Genomic DNA, 12,204 nt, shown 5'->3' with positions numbered 1-12,204 from the left:
TCAAAGAACCTGTCTATAGGAATGAATTAGTTTCCTAGGGCTGTTGTAACAGAGTACCAAAAACTGGATAGCTTAAGCCACAAAAGTTAATTGTCTCACAGTTCTGGAGGCTAGTAGTTCAAGATCAAGCTGTCAGTAGTACCCTGTTCTTTCTGAAGGCATTAAGGAAGCATCTGTGGCAGGCCCTAGCTTTTGGTAGTGCCCTAGCTTTTGGTAGCATAACTTCAAATTTCACATGGCAGTCTCCCTATATGCATGTCTGTCTCTGTGTCCAAACTTCTGCCCCCTCTTTTATTAGGTGGGACACCAGTTGTACTGGATTGGGGCCCACACTAATGTCCTCATATTGAATTGATGGCATCTTTAAAGACCTTTCTCCAAATAAAATAATAAGGTACTGAGGGCTAGGACTGTAATATGTATTTTAGGGGAGACATAATTCAACCCATTATAGGGAGTAGTATAGTTCATTGAAAAGAAGTATTATTAAATTCTGGTGGGATTCCATGTTCTATTTCTAAAAGTCTGCAAAAAATATACATACTAGTGTAAAAAAAATAAGAATAAGCAATTTGTTCTCAAAAAGATCAAGAGAGAGTTTTGTATACTCAATGGTCTCATAAAATACATTGCTCAGTTTGGGTTACACCCACTTAGATTCTATTATTTTGGACAAAAACCCCCAATTCTTAAGCTGCAAAAACTGGGAAATTAGTGGTCATGTATTATTTAAGGTAGCATATTTTTTATCTTATAAAATCTTTATTTAGTGTATTAAAACTATTCAGTAAAGTGGGAAAATAAAATTTTCATTTTTAAAGTTGAAAATATATTATGGATTATTTTTGTCAAAAGATGGTAATTTCCAAGTTCTATTTTCCAACTAAAAATACTGTAATAATTTTTACATTTGGGTGAAAAAATTCTGGGTGAAATAAAATAGATATATGTGCATCTGATAGGATCACTCTGAATTGAAGATACTCTCTATAGGGGAAATGTTGTATTGGGGTTGGCTAAAACTGTATTAATGTATATCCATAAATAACTTATGAAAATCAATATTCTTATAGTCAGTTACACCTTCATTCTCTCAGTGATATTAGAAATGATGTTTTGGCTGTGACCATACATGGGTATCTGGAAAATTAATCAAATTGCCCAAGTGTGCTTGTTATTTTGGAACTTTAGAGATACAGCCTATTTAGTGACAGAAAATACAAAATATAATCTTATGGTAATAATTCTGTTTTTATAAAAATCTGCCAGATATGAAAGAAGAATATATAGATTTACTTTCTGAATTTGACCCATTGTTTCTTACATGACTTTCCAAAGTACTGATTATATTGTCAAAAGAAACATTTGTCCTAAATATAATTTACTCTGAAAACATTAATAACATTGGCTTAATGATACTTGGCATTTTTTCATAAACAGTGGGTCATGAGAGCAAAAAAAAAAAAATGGAAAGAAAGCTAGTCCTCAAACAATAATTATTCCTTGAATAATAAAAAATCAGATCTTTCAGAAATTAAAAAAAAAATATTTAGTAAAATGTGATTTCCAAAGAGAAGATACATGTAGTTCACAATTATACTACAAAATATATTTCTTTCAGAATAGCTAAGAGTGAGAAAATAAATGCATAATATACATAAATAAATGTATTTTTTACATAGCCTGTTTTTACTTTGAAAAGCATCTAAGCTTTATATTCATCAGGTTGGTTCAGATCATGCAAAAGGGCAAGGAGTCTCTGTGAATCAGGAAGATTGTTCTACATGGACTCTGCCATCAACTAGTCTTCACTTATGTTAAACATTCAGTCTACCGGGACTTAATTGGTCATCTGTAAAATGGTAGGGTGCTTTCTGATTTTCCTTTTAAATATAAAAATCTATGATTCTGTTTTCTACTTAAAGTCAATAGACTAGAAGGAGAAATTTAAATTTGTATAGGGAGTACAAATAAGTTAAGTTTGAGCAGATACATATAGCTTTATATCTGGACTTAAATTTTAGTTAGGAATCCAAAATAACATCATTTGTTTTGTGTTTTTGCATACGTGCTTGTGTGCATGCATTCATGCGCGTATGTATGTGTATGTATTTGCTTGATTAGGATTGTCAGGGCCAATTCTTCCTTTGCTTAATATCTTAAAGCCATACAAGAAGCACTTAATTAAATTTGCTCTTTAATTTTCTGATGCACTGTCAGAATTTTGACATGAATGAGGAAAAACCACTGTTTTCTTCTTTAAGTCACTGAAAGGCTGAGAGGAACTGTGTTGCTAGGCTCTGAGAAGGCTGGGGTTTATGAGACCCCTTGAGACACTGACAGTTGAGTTTCAGAATATGGAAGGGGAGGGAGAGCCCCTGCCCTGTGTGAGAACACCCTGGCACCCCCATTCCTCAGTGATAAGGGTTGGGAGGCTCTGAAGCAAGTGACTTGAATACCCTCCCTCATGCCTCCGAATTCCCCATAGATGCCAATCCATCCTTCTGGGATGACTGCTTTGTATTTTCTGAAAGATGTGTAAAGAAATAGATATTTGCACTAAGAGCTTTGTTCCGTCAGATACACTAATATTTTAAAAGTCATAGAGAACATTAACAAAGATTAACTACAGGTTTATATACTTGGAGACAAAGCTGTTTAACTTTATTTGCCAAAATAAATCTTGTATTTTTAAACAAAATTTTAATTTAATTTATCTGACCAAGAAAGTAAAATACAACATAAAAATTTTACTTTATTTAATCCTAAACTATGTCCACAAAGCTGATTAGATATTAATGTATGTTTACATTCCTTAGATTTTTAATTACTTATAATATGAAATTTCTTTTTTTTTTTTTTTGAGAATTGAACAAAATGATTTTTTTTTCTTTTCCTCAGCAAATTAGAATGGAGTAAAGATCAGTCCTGTGAAGTTAGGAAGGAGATTCTGTTTCTGATGAGACTCTTTTGTCATAAGCGTAATATGAAAATACAAACTAGTACAACTGACTATTTCAGTGCCTGCTGTAATTATCACACATTTTATGTAACTGTGAGGATTGCTATCGATTCTCCAAAAGACTGAAATAAATTACTTGGCTCCATTATAGTCTGCTTCAACTTCAGAAAACGATGTGTCCAAAATTAGGACCAATACTTTCCAGAGAATAAAATCAAAGATCTTGAGAGGTCATCTCATCCATCATCCTATGTTCAGTATTGAAGGTTGATCATCCAGTTGCTTCTGAAAGGTCTTCAGGGACAGAATTTCTGCATTAAATGGATATTCTTCTAATTATGAAAGATGCTTGTACATCCCAAATATAATCACAGTTGGATTTCAACAATCAGGCAAAACCCAGGAAAACACAACCACTTAGAATTCATTGCATTGCAGACTTTTTGTAAACCCAGAACCAGAAATTTTAATTATTTTTGTTTTTATTTTGTTCTCTCATTTTTCCCATGGATCTTGTTTTGCTTGTTTGATATTTTCCCTAACTCTAAGTAACTCTACATAAGTATATTCTTCAGCATTTCCCTAGTAAAAATAGCTTTTTTTTTTTTTTTTAAGATTTTATTTATTTGACAGACACAGCGAGAGCAGGAACATAAGCAGGGGGAGTGGGAGAGGGAGACGCAGGCTTCCCGCTGAGCAGGGAGCCCGATGCGGGGCTCGATCCCAGGACCCCGGGATCATGACCCGAGCCGAAGGCAGACGCTTAACCGACTGAGCCACCCAGGCGCCCCTAAAAATAGCTTTTTAACCTAAGGTTTCCCCCCTTCTTTTCCACGAGATACAAACTCTTTATGCCATGATAACTTGCTCGTGTGTTCTTCCTGATAACCTCTGACAGTGGCCATCAGGTGCATTGTGCGATGGCAGGTCGAAACCCATTCAATCAATAGGGGTGTGTTATGAAATATCCTTTCCCCGACTCAGAATGCCTTGTTTCCATTTTCATAATTCATTTAATGTTCTTATCTTTATTACTTATATGACCGCTCTCAGTGCATTTATAATTTTGATATTGCTTTGCATAGACTTGTTCTTTCTTCCAGTTGTTGGCCTGGTTTCTTCCCTCTCCTTTCCCAAGTTTCAATCAGTGGCACATTCTAATGGCCATATATGGCCTAAACCAATTGATAGCTTTAAGCAAATTTTCTCTGTTATTTAAATGAATGTCCTGAACTTTCACATGCCAGTCTCACACTCATCTCTATGATGAAGTGACTAAATACCTTATCCCTGCTAAGCCCCACCTTGGACTCCATTTCCTCCTTAAAATGATCCGTTTAGACCTGTGATTTTTTTTGGTGTTCAAACCTTCTTTGACACTTACATTTAAGATTCTGTATTACGTTTCAAATATTGATTGTATTGTGCCATGTATTTTTCAAACTGACTAACCTGTGTAAGTCATATCTCCTTAGTGACACAGCAAACTCCTCGACTACTGAAATTTTCCCATATAATTTTGTATATAACCTCCTGCTCCTTGATTCCTAGCATGGCTCAGAAAACAGAGAATATGCTCAATAAATGTTTGTTGAATTATGAGTCTGTCCAGTTAATACATCAGCAGATATTTACTTGGTTACTTGTCTTTGCTTGATACTATGTTTCTTTTCTTGCTTAATCATAATAAAAATAAACCCCTCAGAGGCCCATTTTTTTTTGAAGCTGACAAAGATTGAAGTAGGTGGAGAATCAGATGCATATTTTGTTTTGTTTTCCTTTTGGCCTAGAGACAACTTAGGTCATCGAGAACAAGGAGAAGCACCAGATTTAGAATCTCTTAGGGAGAGCTTCAGTCCTAACATTAGAATTACCAACAGCAAATGCCAAATCTACTAGCCAGAGGCAGTAATTGAGCTACTGTTCCCAGAGCCAAAGGGTTGGAAGCCACAGAGTAGAAGCAAAACAAATGTAATTCAGACACGTGTATGAAATAGTGTCCAGGTGGAGAGCCAATGTTCCAGAACGGCTTCAATGATAATTAGAGTCAATAGTTTCCACAAAAATCAAGTTTGGAAATCTGGATCACGTATTGAGATTGTGTACACAGATACAAATTAGCTGAATGATTCCAGAAGCCACAGCTCTTCTCTGGTAGCATGGCCGGTACCTGGTAGTGCTCAGTTGTTGAACGCAGAATGCCTCTTGTTTATTCCGTAGGGTTTAATTACTGTGCAAGATGGACTGTGCTCCCATAGGAAAAATGCATTCCACAACATTTTTCTTTTTTTAGGTTTGGGTTGTTGCATGATGAGTTATCCCAGAGAAACTCCATGCTTCCTGTTGGCAGAACACTTTGGGAGCTGCTTTAAGAAGGGTGTTAGATAAATCCAAGTCATTGGCTTTAGCTGATGTTATGTTCCAGTGTTCTAAGTACCACAGAGTGGTAGAAGCCTTTTTTCCCCCAATAGAGTTCAAAAATTTTGAAAGTTCATTTTATGGGAATACCTAATATAGTGCCAGCTAAATGTTTATTAAATATCCTGGTTATTAATTTTTCTTGTTATTTCTGAAGCATTTACTTGAAAAAACATAATAAACCTCTTGTTTAGTGTATAAAATGCTCTAGGAAGTAAATATCCTTTTCCTGAAATTTGATTTACATTTTAAATTTCAAGATAAAGCTAATTGAAATAACTCAACCACATAAATCAAATTAGCTTGAAATTCAAATCTGATTTTTGAAAAATCTCAGAGTAAACAAAGAATAACTCACATGCATAATGAGGTAAAGGATTAAGACAGCCTTTGGTTAATTCAAGCTAAAAATCTTCTTTCCTGTAACTTCAATGAATATTTTAAGCAAAAGTACTGGAGTCTAAATTATCTGGAAAGCTGCCTTAGCTTTTCATGGAATTTTTCATGGATGTAAACACTGACAATATTACTTTTCTAAACAGATTCATAATTTACATTTTAGTATTTGTCACACACCTTTAAATTTACAGACTTCTATTTCCAACCTTCCCTTAATTAAGAGAGCCCTTCTAGACAGAGAGATTAATGATTCTTTTTAAAGTAGGGAATTACCCACCTCATAATTACAGGTCATAGATGTGATCCTTAAGCCATAGCAATCTTTAAATATTATCAGTTTAACTTTGAACATGGCATTTTTGGAGGAGTTTGGCTTTTAGTACTGTATTTAACAAATATGCTCTGTAAACTAAGAGTGATGATGAGCAAATGCCAAGGTTAGGGCTACCTAACTCTCTTGTTTTTTACTATTTTAAAGCAGAGATTTGTCACAAGGCAAACTTTAACTAGCTTATTTTTCTTAAGCTATTGTATTGATATTGTGCAGTGGTTCTTAAAATTGGTTTGTATCAGAATCATCTGTGATATTTTTAAGAAATGCCCACCTCAGGTTCCCGCCGTAGTCCTACCGAACCTGAATCTGTGGTATAGTGAGTCTCAGGTATCTGTGTGTTACAGAGTGTCCCCAGATGAGCCTGATGGATGGTAGAAGTGAGGACCACTGCCAGAGCTCATGAGAGGGCGGCCAGTCAAAAGGACCTCACAGTTAGACCAAACTTGAAAGTACATTGAAGTATTTATTTCAGCAATTATTTAAATTAAAGTTTTTTAGCAATCTTTACAGTGATTATTGTTGGCTAATTTGCCAAGGAGACTACCTACCCTTTTTACTTTTTATCTCTATCCTGAGTTTAAAGAAATGTAAACATCCTATAGAAATGGCTAGTTAGAGAGGCATCGCGGCTCAAAACTACTTTGAAGATCTCCTGTGTGACTGGGGACAAATTAGATGTGTAAGGAAGTGTAAAAACAACAGATTTTCTGAATTTTGCTTCTTTTGGGGTGAAGAAACACAAAACACAAAAGAGAGATCTGATCTATTTACAATGTCTGGAAAAGTGCATGTATCTAAAATTCTGTCCTTTTAAAGACGGATTACTGAATACCCTAACAAAGAGGAAACGATCACAGGGGAGAGTGATTTTTAAAAAGTTAATGTATTTTGTGAATTCGCTCTACTGAGAGATGGATTTTTTTTTTTTTTAATTTGAAGGACAGAAATTTTGATTAACCATTTATTTTCTCCAAATTGTATTAACTGTTAAGAGCACAGTCACACGCTTAGCAGAGTGTGTTTCCTTCCTGGCAAAGTAAATAGAGGCTACTACTGATCCTAACAAATATATTTCAGAGGCACAGAAGTTGCAGTAAAGCTGAAATGGGCCGTGTGGTGCTGTGTGCCTCAGAATGATGATGCCTTCTCACTCCTGTTGCTGATGTCTTACTAAGGAAGGTGCAGGGAACGGTTAACTGTCTCTTACAACCAGCCAAAGAAAGACATTTACACTTGCTCCCAGTCCCTGTCTCTCTCTGTCTTTCTCTCTCCCTTCTTATTTTTAAACACCTTGTTCAACGCTCTTCACTTCGAGGCAGATCCCTTGACCTAAGTAGATTACTGGGGATGCATGAAGGACACAGCCAGCTAGCCGTGCTTTTCAAGGAAGAGATTTGGCTCCAAATAGGACACTAAGCTTTTCAGCCTTCTGCTTATTTACCTAGTCAGCGGGACGCAGTGTCTCTGGGTGCTTAGTGGACTCCTGGGGAATCGGGAGAAACAAAAGCAGAAGTGGCAGCCGCTGCAAATGTGGGAGTCTGTGCCATTAAAGGAAGCGGTTGCTAATAAGGGCCTGTGAGACCTAGGTTTCCTTGGTTTCCATGGCAGTTATTAGGTACCATAGAAATTGAATAGTCTCCCACAATGCTCTTAGGGGAGAGGGGGTGCTCCAGTGACAAAGCAGTGCAGTTATGACTTGCAGTAAATCGTCCTTTTGAGAATGCAACACTCCCCGGATTATTTGCTCCTACGTTTCTTTTAAACTCCCTTTCAGTGTGCTTGAACATTTTGGCCAGAGACCCTGGCTTCTGCCGCACAGTGTCTCAAACACTATCCCCCCCCCCCTTTTTTTTTTTGTTTAGAACTGAGCTTGGCAAAGCAAGGATATGAACAATTGTGCAGGTGGGCTACTCAGGGCGAGTGAAGAGATAAGGCATCCAATCAGGAGCTGGCCTCGTGCAGCCCTGCCAGTATGCCCCTCCACCAGATTTCCGTAATCCCAGTACGGGAGACTGCCAGCAATGGGAGAAGTTCAGTGGGCAGGAACAAAGAGAAGAACAAGGAAGTCGAGGTAAGAGGAGGTTTGCTTTGCTAAAACAGGACAGCCCAGCCAACTGTAGCCTGCGCTGCACTTGGCGCCGCAGGACGTGGCGGAGGCTTAAGGGCAGCGGGCTCCCGCTCTCAGTGTGTAGTGGTGGATGGCAGGAGCATCCTTTCTAACTCACAGGAGCAGAGTCAATGTAACCACTGTCTTCTGGATGAAGAAAGGAACCAAATCCACAAGGACACTTGCAGCTTGACAGATAGAAACTTCTGCCTCTTTTCCTAAACATCTATAAAGTCACTTTGGACTTTGAGGGCTCATGGGGCACAGCCCAGCTGTCCTGGGTGGCTGTGGACATTGCTGTCATCTGTTTGCAGACCCTGGGGCTATTGATGTTTGCTAATTTTGCTCACTGCCCACTAACCTAGAATGTTTGAGAGTAACTTTCTTAACAACGTGACAGAGGAGCCACAGATAGGCCAGCCGTGTCACTGAACACATAGCACGAGTTAGGGTGACATGTCCCTGTCTCATAGGATCTGTTGCTCTCTGTATTCATTCCGAATGTGTACATGTGTATTACTTTTGTTTGATAATCCGTTTCATTTGTATTTTTTTCTTCACAAGCAAAGCATTATTTGAAACTTACATGGGCTAGAGAAGTAGATTATCCAGTTTATCACACTTGGGCTTTATTTGCAGTGAAATGTAGCTGCCGTTGTTCTGACAAACTGCTTGAAAGATCACATGCAGAGAACTTATTTCAAAGCTTTTTCAGGAAAGAGATTGAGCAGACTCAAGGATTTGGGTGAAAATATTACAAATGTTGTTGTGTTCCCCTAAAAGGGACCTTGAGATAGGATGCCGGAAACTGTAATCCTCTTGTGTCTTTAACATGACTATTTTCTAGACCTCGGGTCTCAGTCATTTTGTAGAAAATAGTCTTTCCCCACCTCCAGTTCTGTATGTTAATCTTTTTTTCTCAAAAAGAGGTGCTAGGGACAGAAGGAAACAAAAACAAAATAAAGCAAAACAAGTAAACAAAGTAGATGAGAGTGAGGTATCAAGAAGTGCCTTAGAGGAAGAGGCTAATAAACTCAAACACTCCTGCAAATGAGAAAAGACATTTATCCCCTTTTCCTACTTTGTTTGAACTGATTTTGAAAATGTCACTGAAGAGCAGGGAGAGCTTGATGTGGCTAGAATTTGTACAAAACTTCAAGAGATTTGTCTAATTCAGAGTTGAGAGGTACTTTTCGTTTAGTAATTCTCCTGTCATAGACACGTTGGGTATTTCTGGAGTTTCTGAGAATGAAAACATATTTGTAAAGTGAGTAAACTTATTAGCTTTGTATTAACTGGAAGTATTCTCTAAGAAATGTGTCTTTTCTTTGATCTGGTAATGTGATTATCAGAACATCAAAAAGCGGTCTCTTAACTTTATTGATGTGGGGTGTGGAGTGAGTGGCACTGATCAATTGTGAAAATAGATACGGAAATGCTAAAAGCAAGAAAAGTTATATATTATTTACTCGTTGTCTAGGTTCTTTGGTAGAACTTAAGATAGTTTTGAAGGAAAGATCGTGTGAAAATCTTAAGTGGCAATTTTGATTGATACCCAGAATGATCAGTCTCTGAATGATATTTGAGAATGAATACACTGATTCAATCCCAAGTGTTCCTCGCCCTCCGCCAGCCCGACCCCTCTCTCCCCCCTTACCCATCACATTATGTCACCACCAGAAATCTCCTGCTGCTCATGTCTGCTTGGCTATGAATCAGAGAAAGCCGGGATGGCTTACATGACTTTTGAAAAAAAGAATCAAACAAATTTGGTTTTTGACACTTTAGAAATAATAATGAAATTATTCAACCTTAAAAATAGCTGCAATCTTTATCCAGATATTGATGTTCAGACACAACTCAGACATCCTCACAAATCTTTTAAAGAAGTACCCGTTTATGAACGGCTGTGTTTCTTTCAGGGGCAAATGTATTTTATTATAGTCACAGTGTGATTCAGTGGGCATTCTTAAAGGGAAATAAAGTTAATTATGAGAAAAAGAAAGGAAACTCCCAGCCTACATATTATTTTGAAAAGAGACATAATTCTGAGCATCAGAAAGGGAAGCACTTTTTCAGTTTCAATTACATCTTGGTTTTCTATAGGATAGAATTAAGTTTCTCTTTAACAGTATGTTTGAAACATACTGTCAAATCTTATAGGCCATTAAATTGCTTGTTTTGATGAACTAAATAAATAGTCCGAAAATTGCAAATTGCATTTAAGGTGGATAAATTACACAGAATATACCCTGTGTGTTGGAAAGCAAGAAGAATCTATTCAGGACAATGATTTCTGTAATTTCAAGTGTTGATTCTCTCTAAAGGAAGGGAAAACATCTTGTACACAAAATGGACATTTCCTGATTGTTGAATAAATAAGACAAATCTTCCTTTGAAGTTTCCTTAATGTATTTTGCTTATCTTAAAGTTATCAAAATAATGCATGCATATATAGGGCAAATAATCTAATTTCAGAATTAGGAATTTGCTAATTCAAATGTGAGCCAATTTGACGTGTTCCATTAGAAATTTAGAGTCCCTTGAATATACAAATTTATTAACTTCACATCTAGTTTTTTGTTATTGTTGTTTTAAGGCATATAAAGAAAAAAAGGAAAATGTATAAACTATTTCTTAGCTATTATTATAGTACAGAAGATTTAAACTATAAGAAATAATTCACAGATTAAGATTTAAAAAATAATAAATCTAACTCTAAGCTTTATAATCAACATACATTTTGACATATTTCATGTGGCATAACACTATAATTATCTGTTTGGTTAATAACCCTAGAAGTACAAAAACCATAATAACATATTATATCTATTTTGGATATAGTTGGTATTAATGGTTAGGGGAAAGATGTAGACTTATCTTCCAGAGATATCAGCTCTGGAGGTTGTTTGGACAATTAAAGGGCAATGCCTCATACTTGCATTCCAGAGACAACCACAACCAGAGATGATCAATCTCTTAGATAGATAGATAGATAGATAGATAGATAGATAGATAGATAAATCAAAGTTATAAAAGATTTATGTACAATGAAGTTGGTCAAATCTATCATCTATCTATCTATCTATCTATCTATCTATCTATCTATCATCTATCTATAATGCTTAAGTACAAGATCGAAGAAAGTTCTGGAAATGAAATTAGCAATCAAATATACCTTCATAACATGGAGTCAGTGAGGGAAATTAAATGGTTTGGAGTGGAGTTAGTTCATCTATATCTTCAGAAAGCCACGACCTGAGAAAGCCATGGGGGAAGATCCCTCTCTAAAGAGATTCATAACTCCACATCTCTCCCACTCTCCTTCTCTAGTTGAGTACAGAGACTGACCAATCTAGCTTCTTTAAATCTCGTTTGCCTACTTTTGTAAGAGGGCCACTTTGCTTCTATTAATCCACTTTTCCCTTCTTTTTTAGATATGTTAACACCACTTATTAGGCTGCAATTAATTCACCTTAGGGATTTGGGCTTCTACGACATCTGTCTCTTACAAGGATAATCAAATTCTTAGACCTCTAAGGATAACTTAATTTCATACTCTATAACTGGAAATTATGATGATTGTGTAGATTCCCATATTTAGTCAACTAGCATGTATTTTTTTAAAAATAATTCTCTAGGATTTATAAGCAAATCTCCCTAAGGCCCACTGTATTTCAAATGTAGAAACAAACCAGAGATCATACCAAGGGTGTTCCTGCTACCTGCACTGCATGCTGCCATACACTCCGTCAGCACAGACTCTGTATCTAAGATGATAGGAGTTTCATAAGAGGAGAAGAGGGGCTATGGATGCTTTTCTTCTAACCTTTTCTCACTCACAAATTGACCATGCATGGCAACCATGCTTTAGGAAGTTAGAGAGGAAAAACACAAAAACAAAAACACCTTTGATTATATGTACATTTTTCTTTACTACTTTCATGATTTTATGATATTTCTCTACTTCAATTTTTCTTTCTT

General features: G+C 36.4%; 1 protein-coding gene across 8 annotated transcripts in view; it reads left to right on the top strand.

The window, feature by feature from the left end:
• Positions 1-12,204, top strand: part of MARCHF1 (membrane associated ring-CH-type finger 1) — an 860,279-nt gene that overhangs the window by 371,721 nt on the left and 476,354 nt on the right. For 4 of the 8 annotated variants that reach the window (XM_032413130.1, XM_032413125.1, XM_032413124.1 and 1 more), the window contains one exon: positions 7,976-8,184. The exons of 3 other annotated variants lie outside the window; for them this stretch is intronic. The gene's annotated coding sequence lies outside the window, so the exon portion shown is untranslated. Of the gene's footprint in view, positions 1-1,725; positions 1,863-7,975; positions 8,185-12,204 lie in introns of all 8 variants that reach the window. One more of the 8 variants, XM_032413126.1, reaches the window with a different exon arrangement.

This window comes from Phoca vitulina, unplaced genomic scaffold (genome assembly GCF_004348235.1).
Source record: "Phoca vitulina isolate PV1807 unplaced genomic scaffold, GSC_HSeal_1.0 scaffold14, whole genome shotgun sequence".
NCBI lineage: Eukaryota > Metazoa > Chordata > Mammalia > Carnivora > Phocidae > Phoca > Phoca vitulina.
This window is presented reverse-complemented; position numbering and strand designations above follow the sequence as displayed.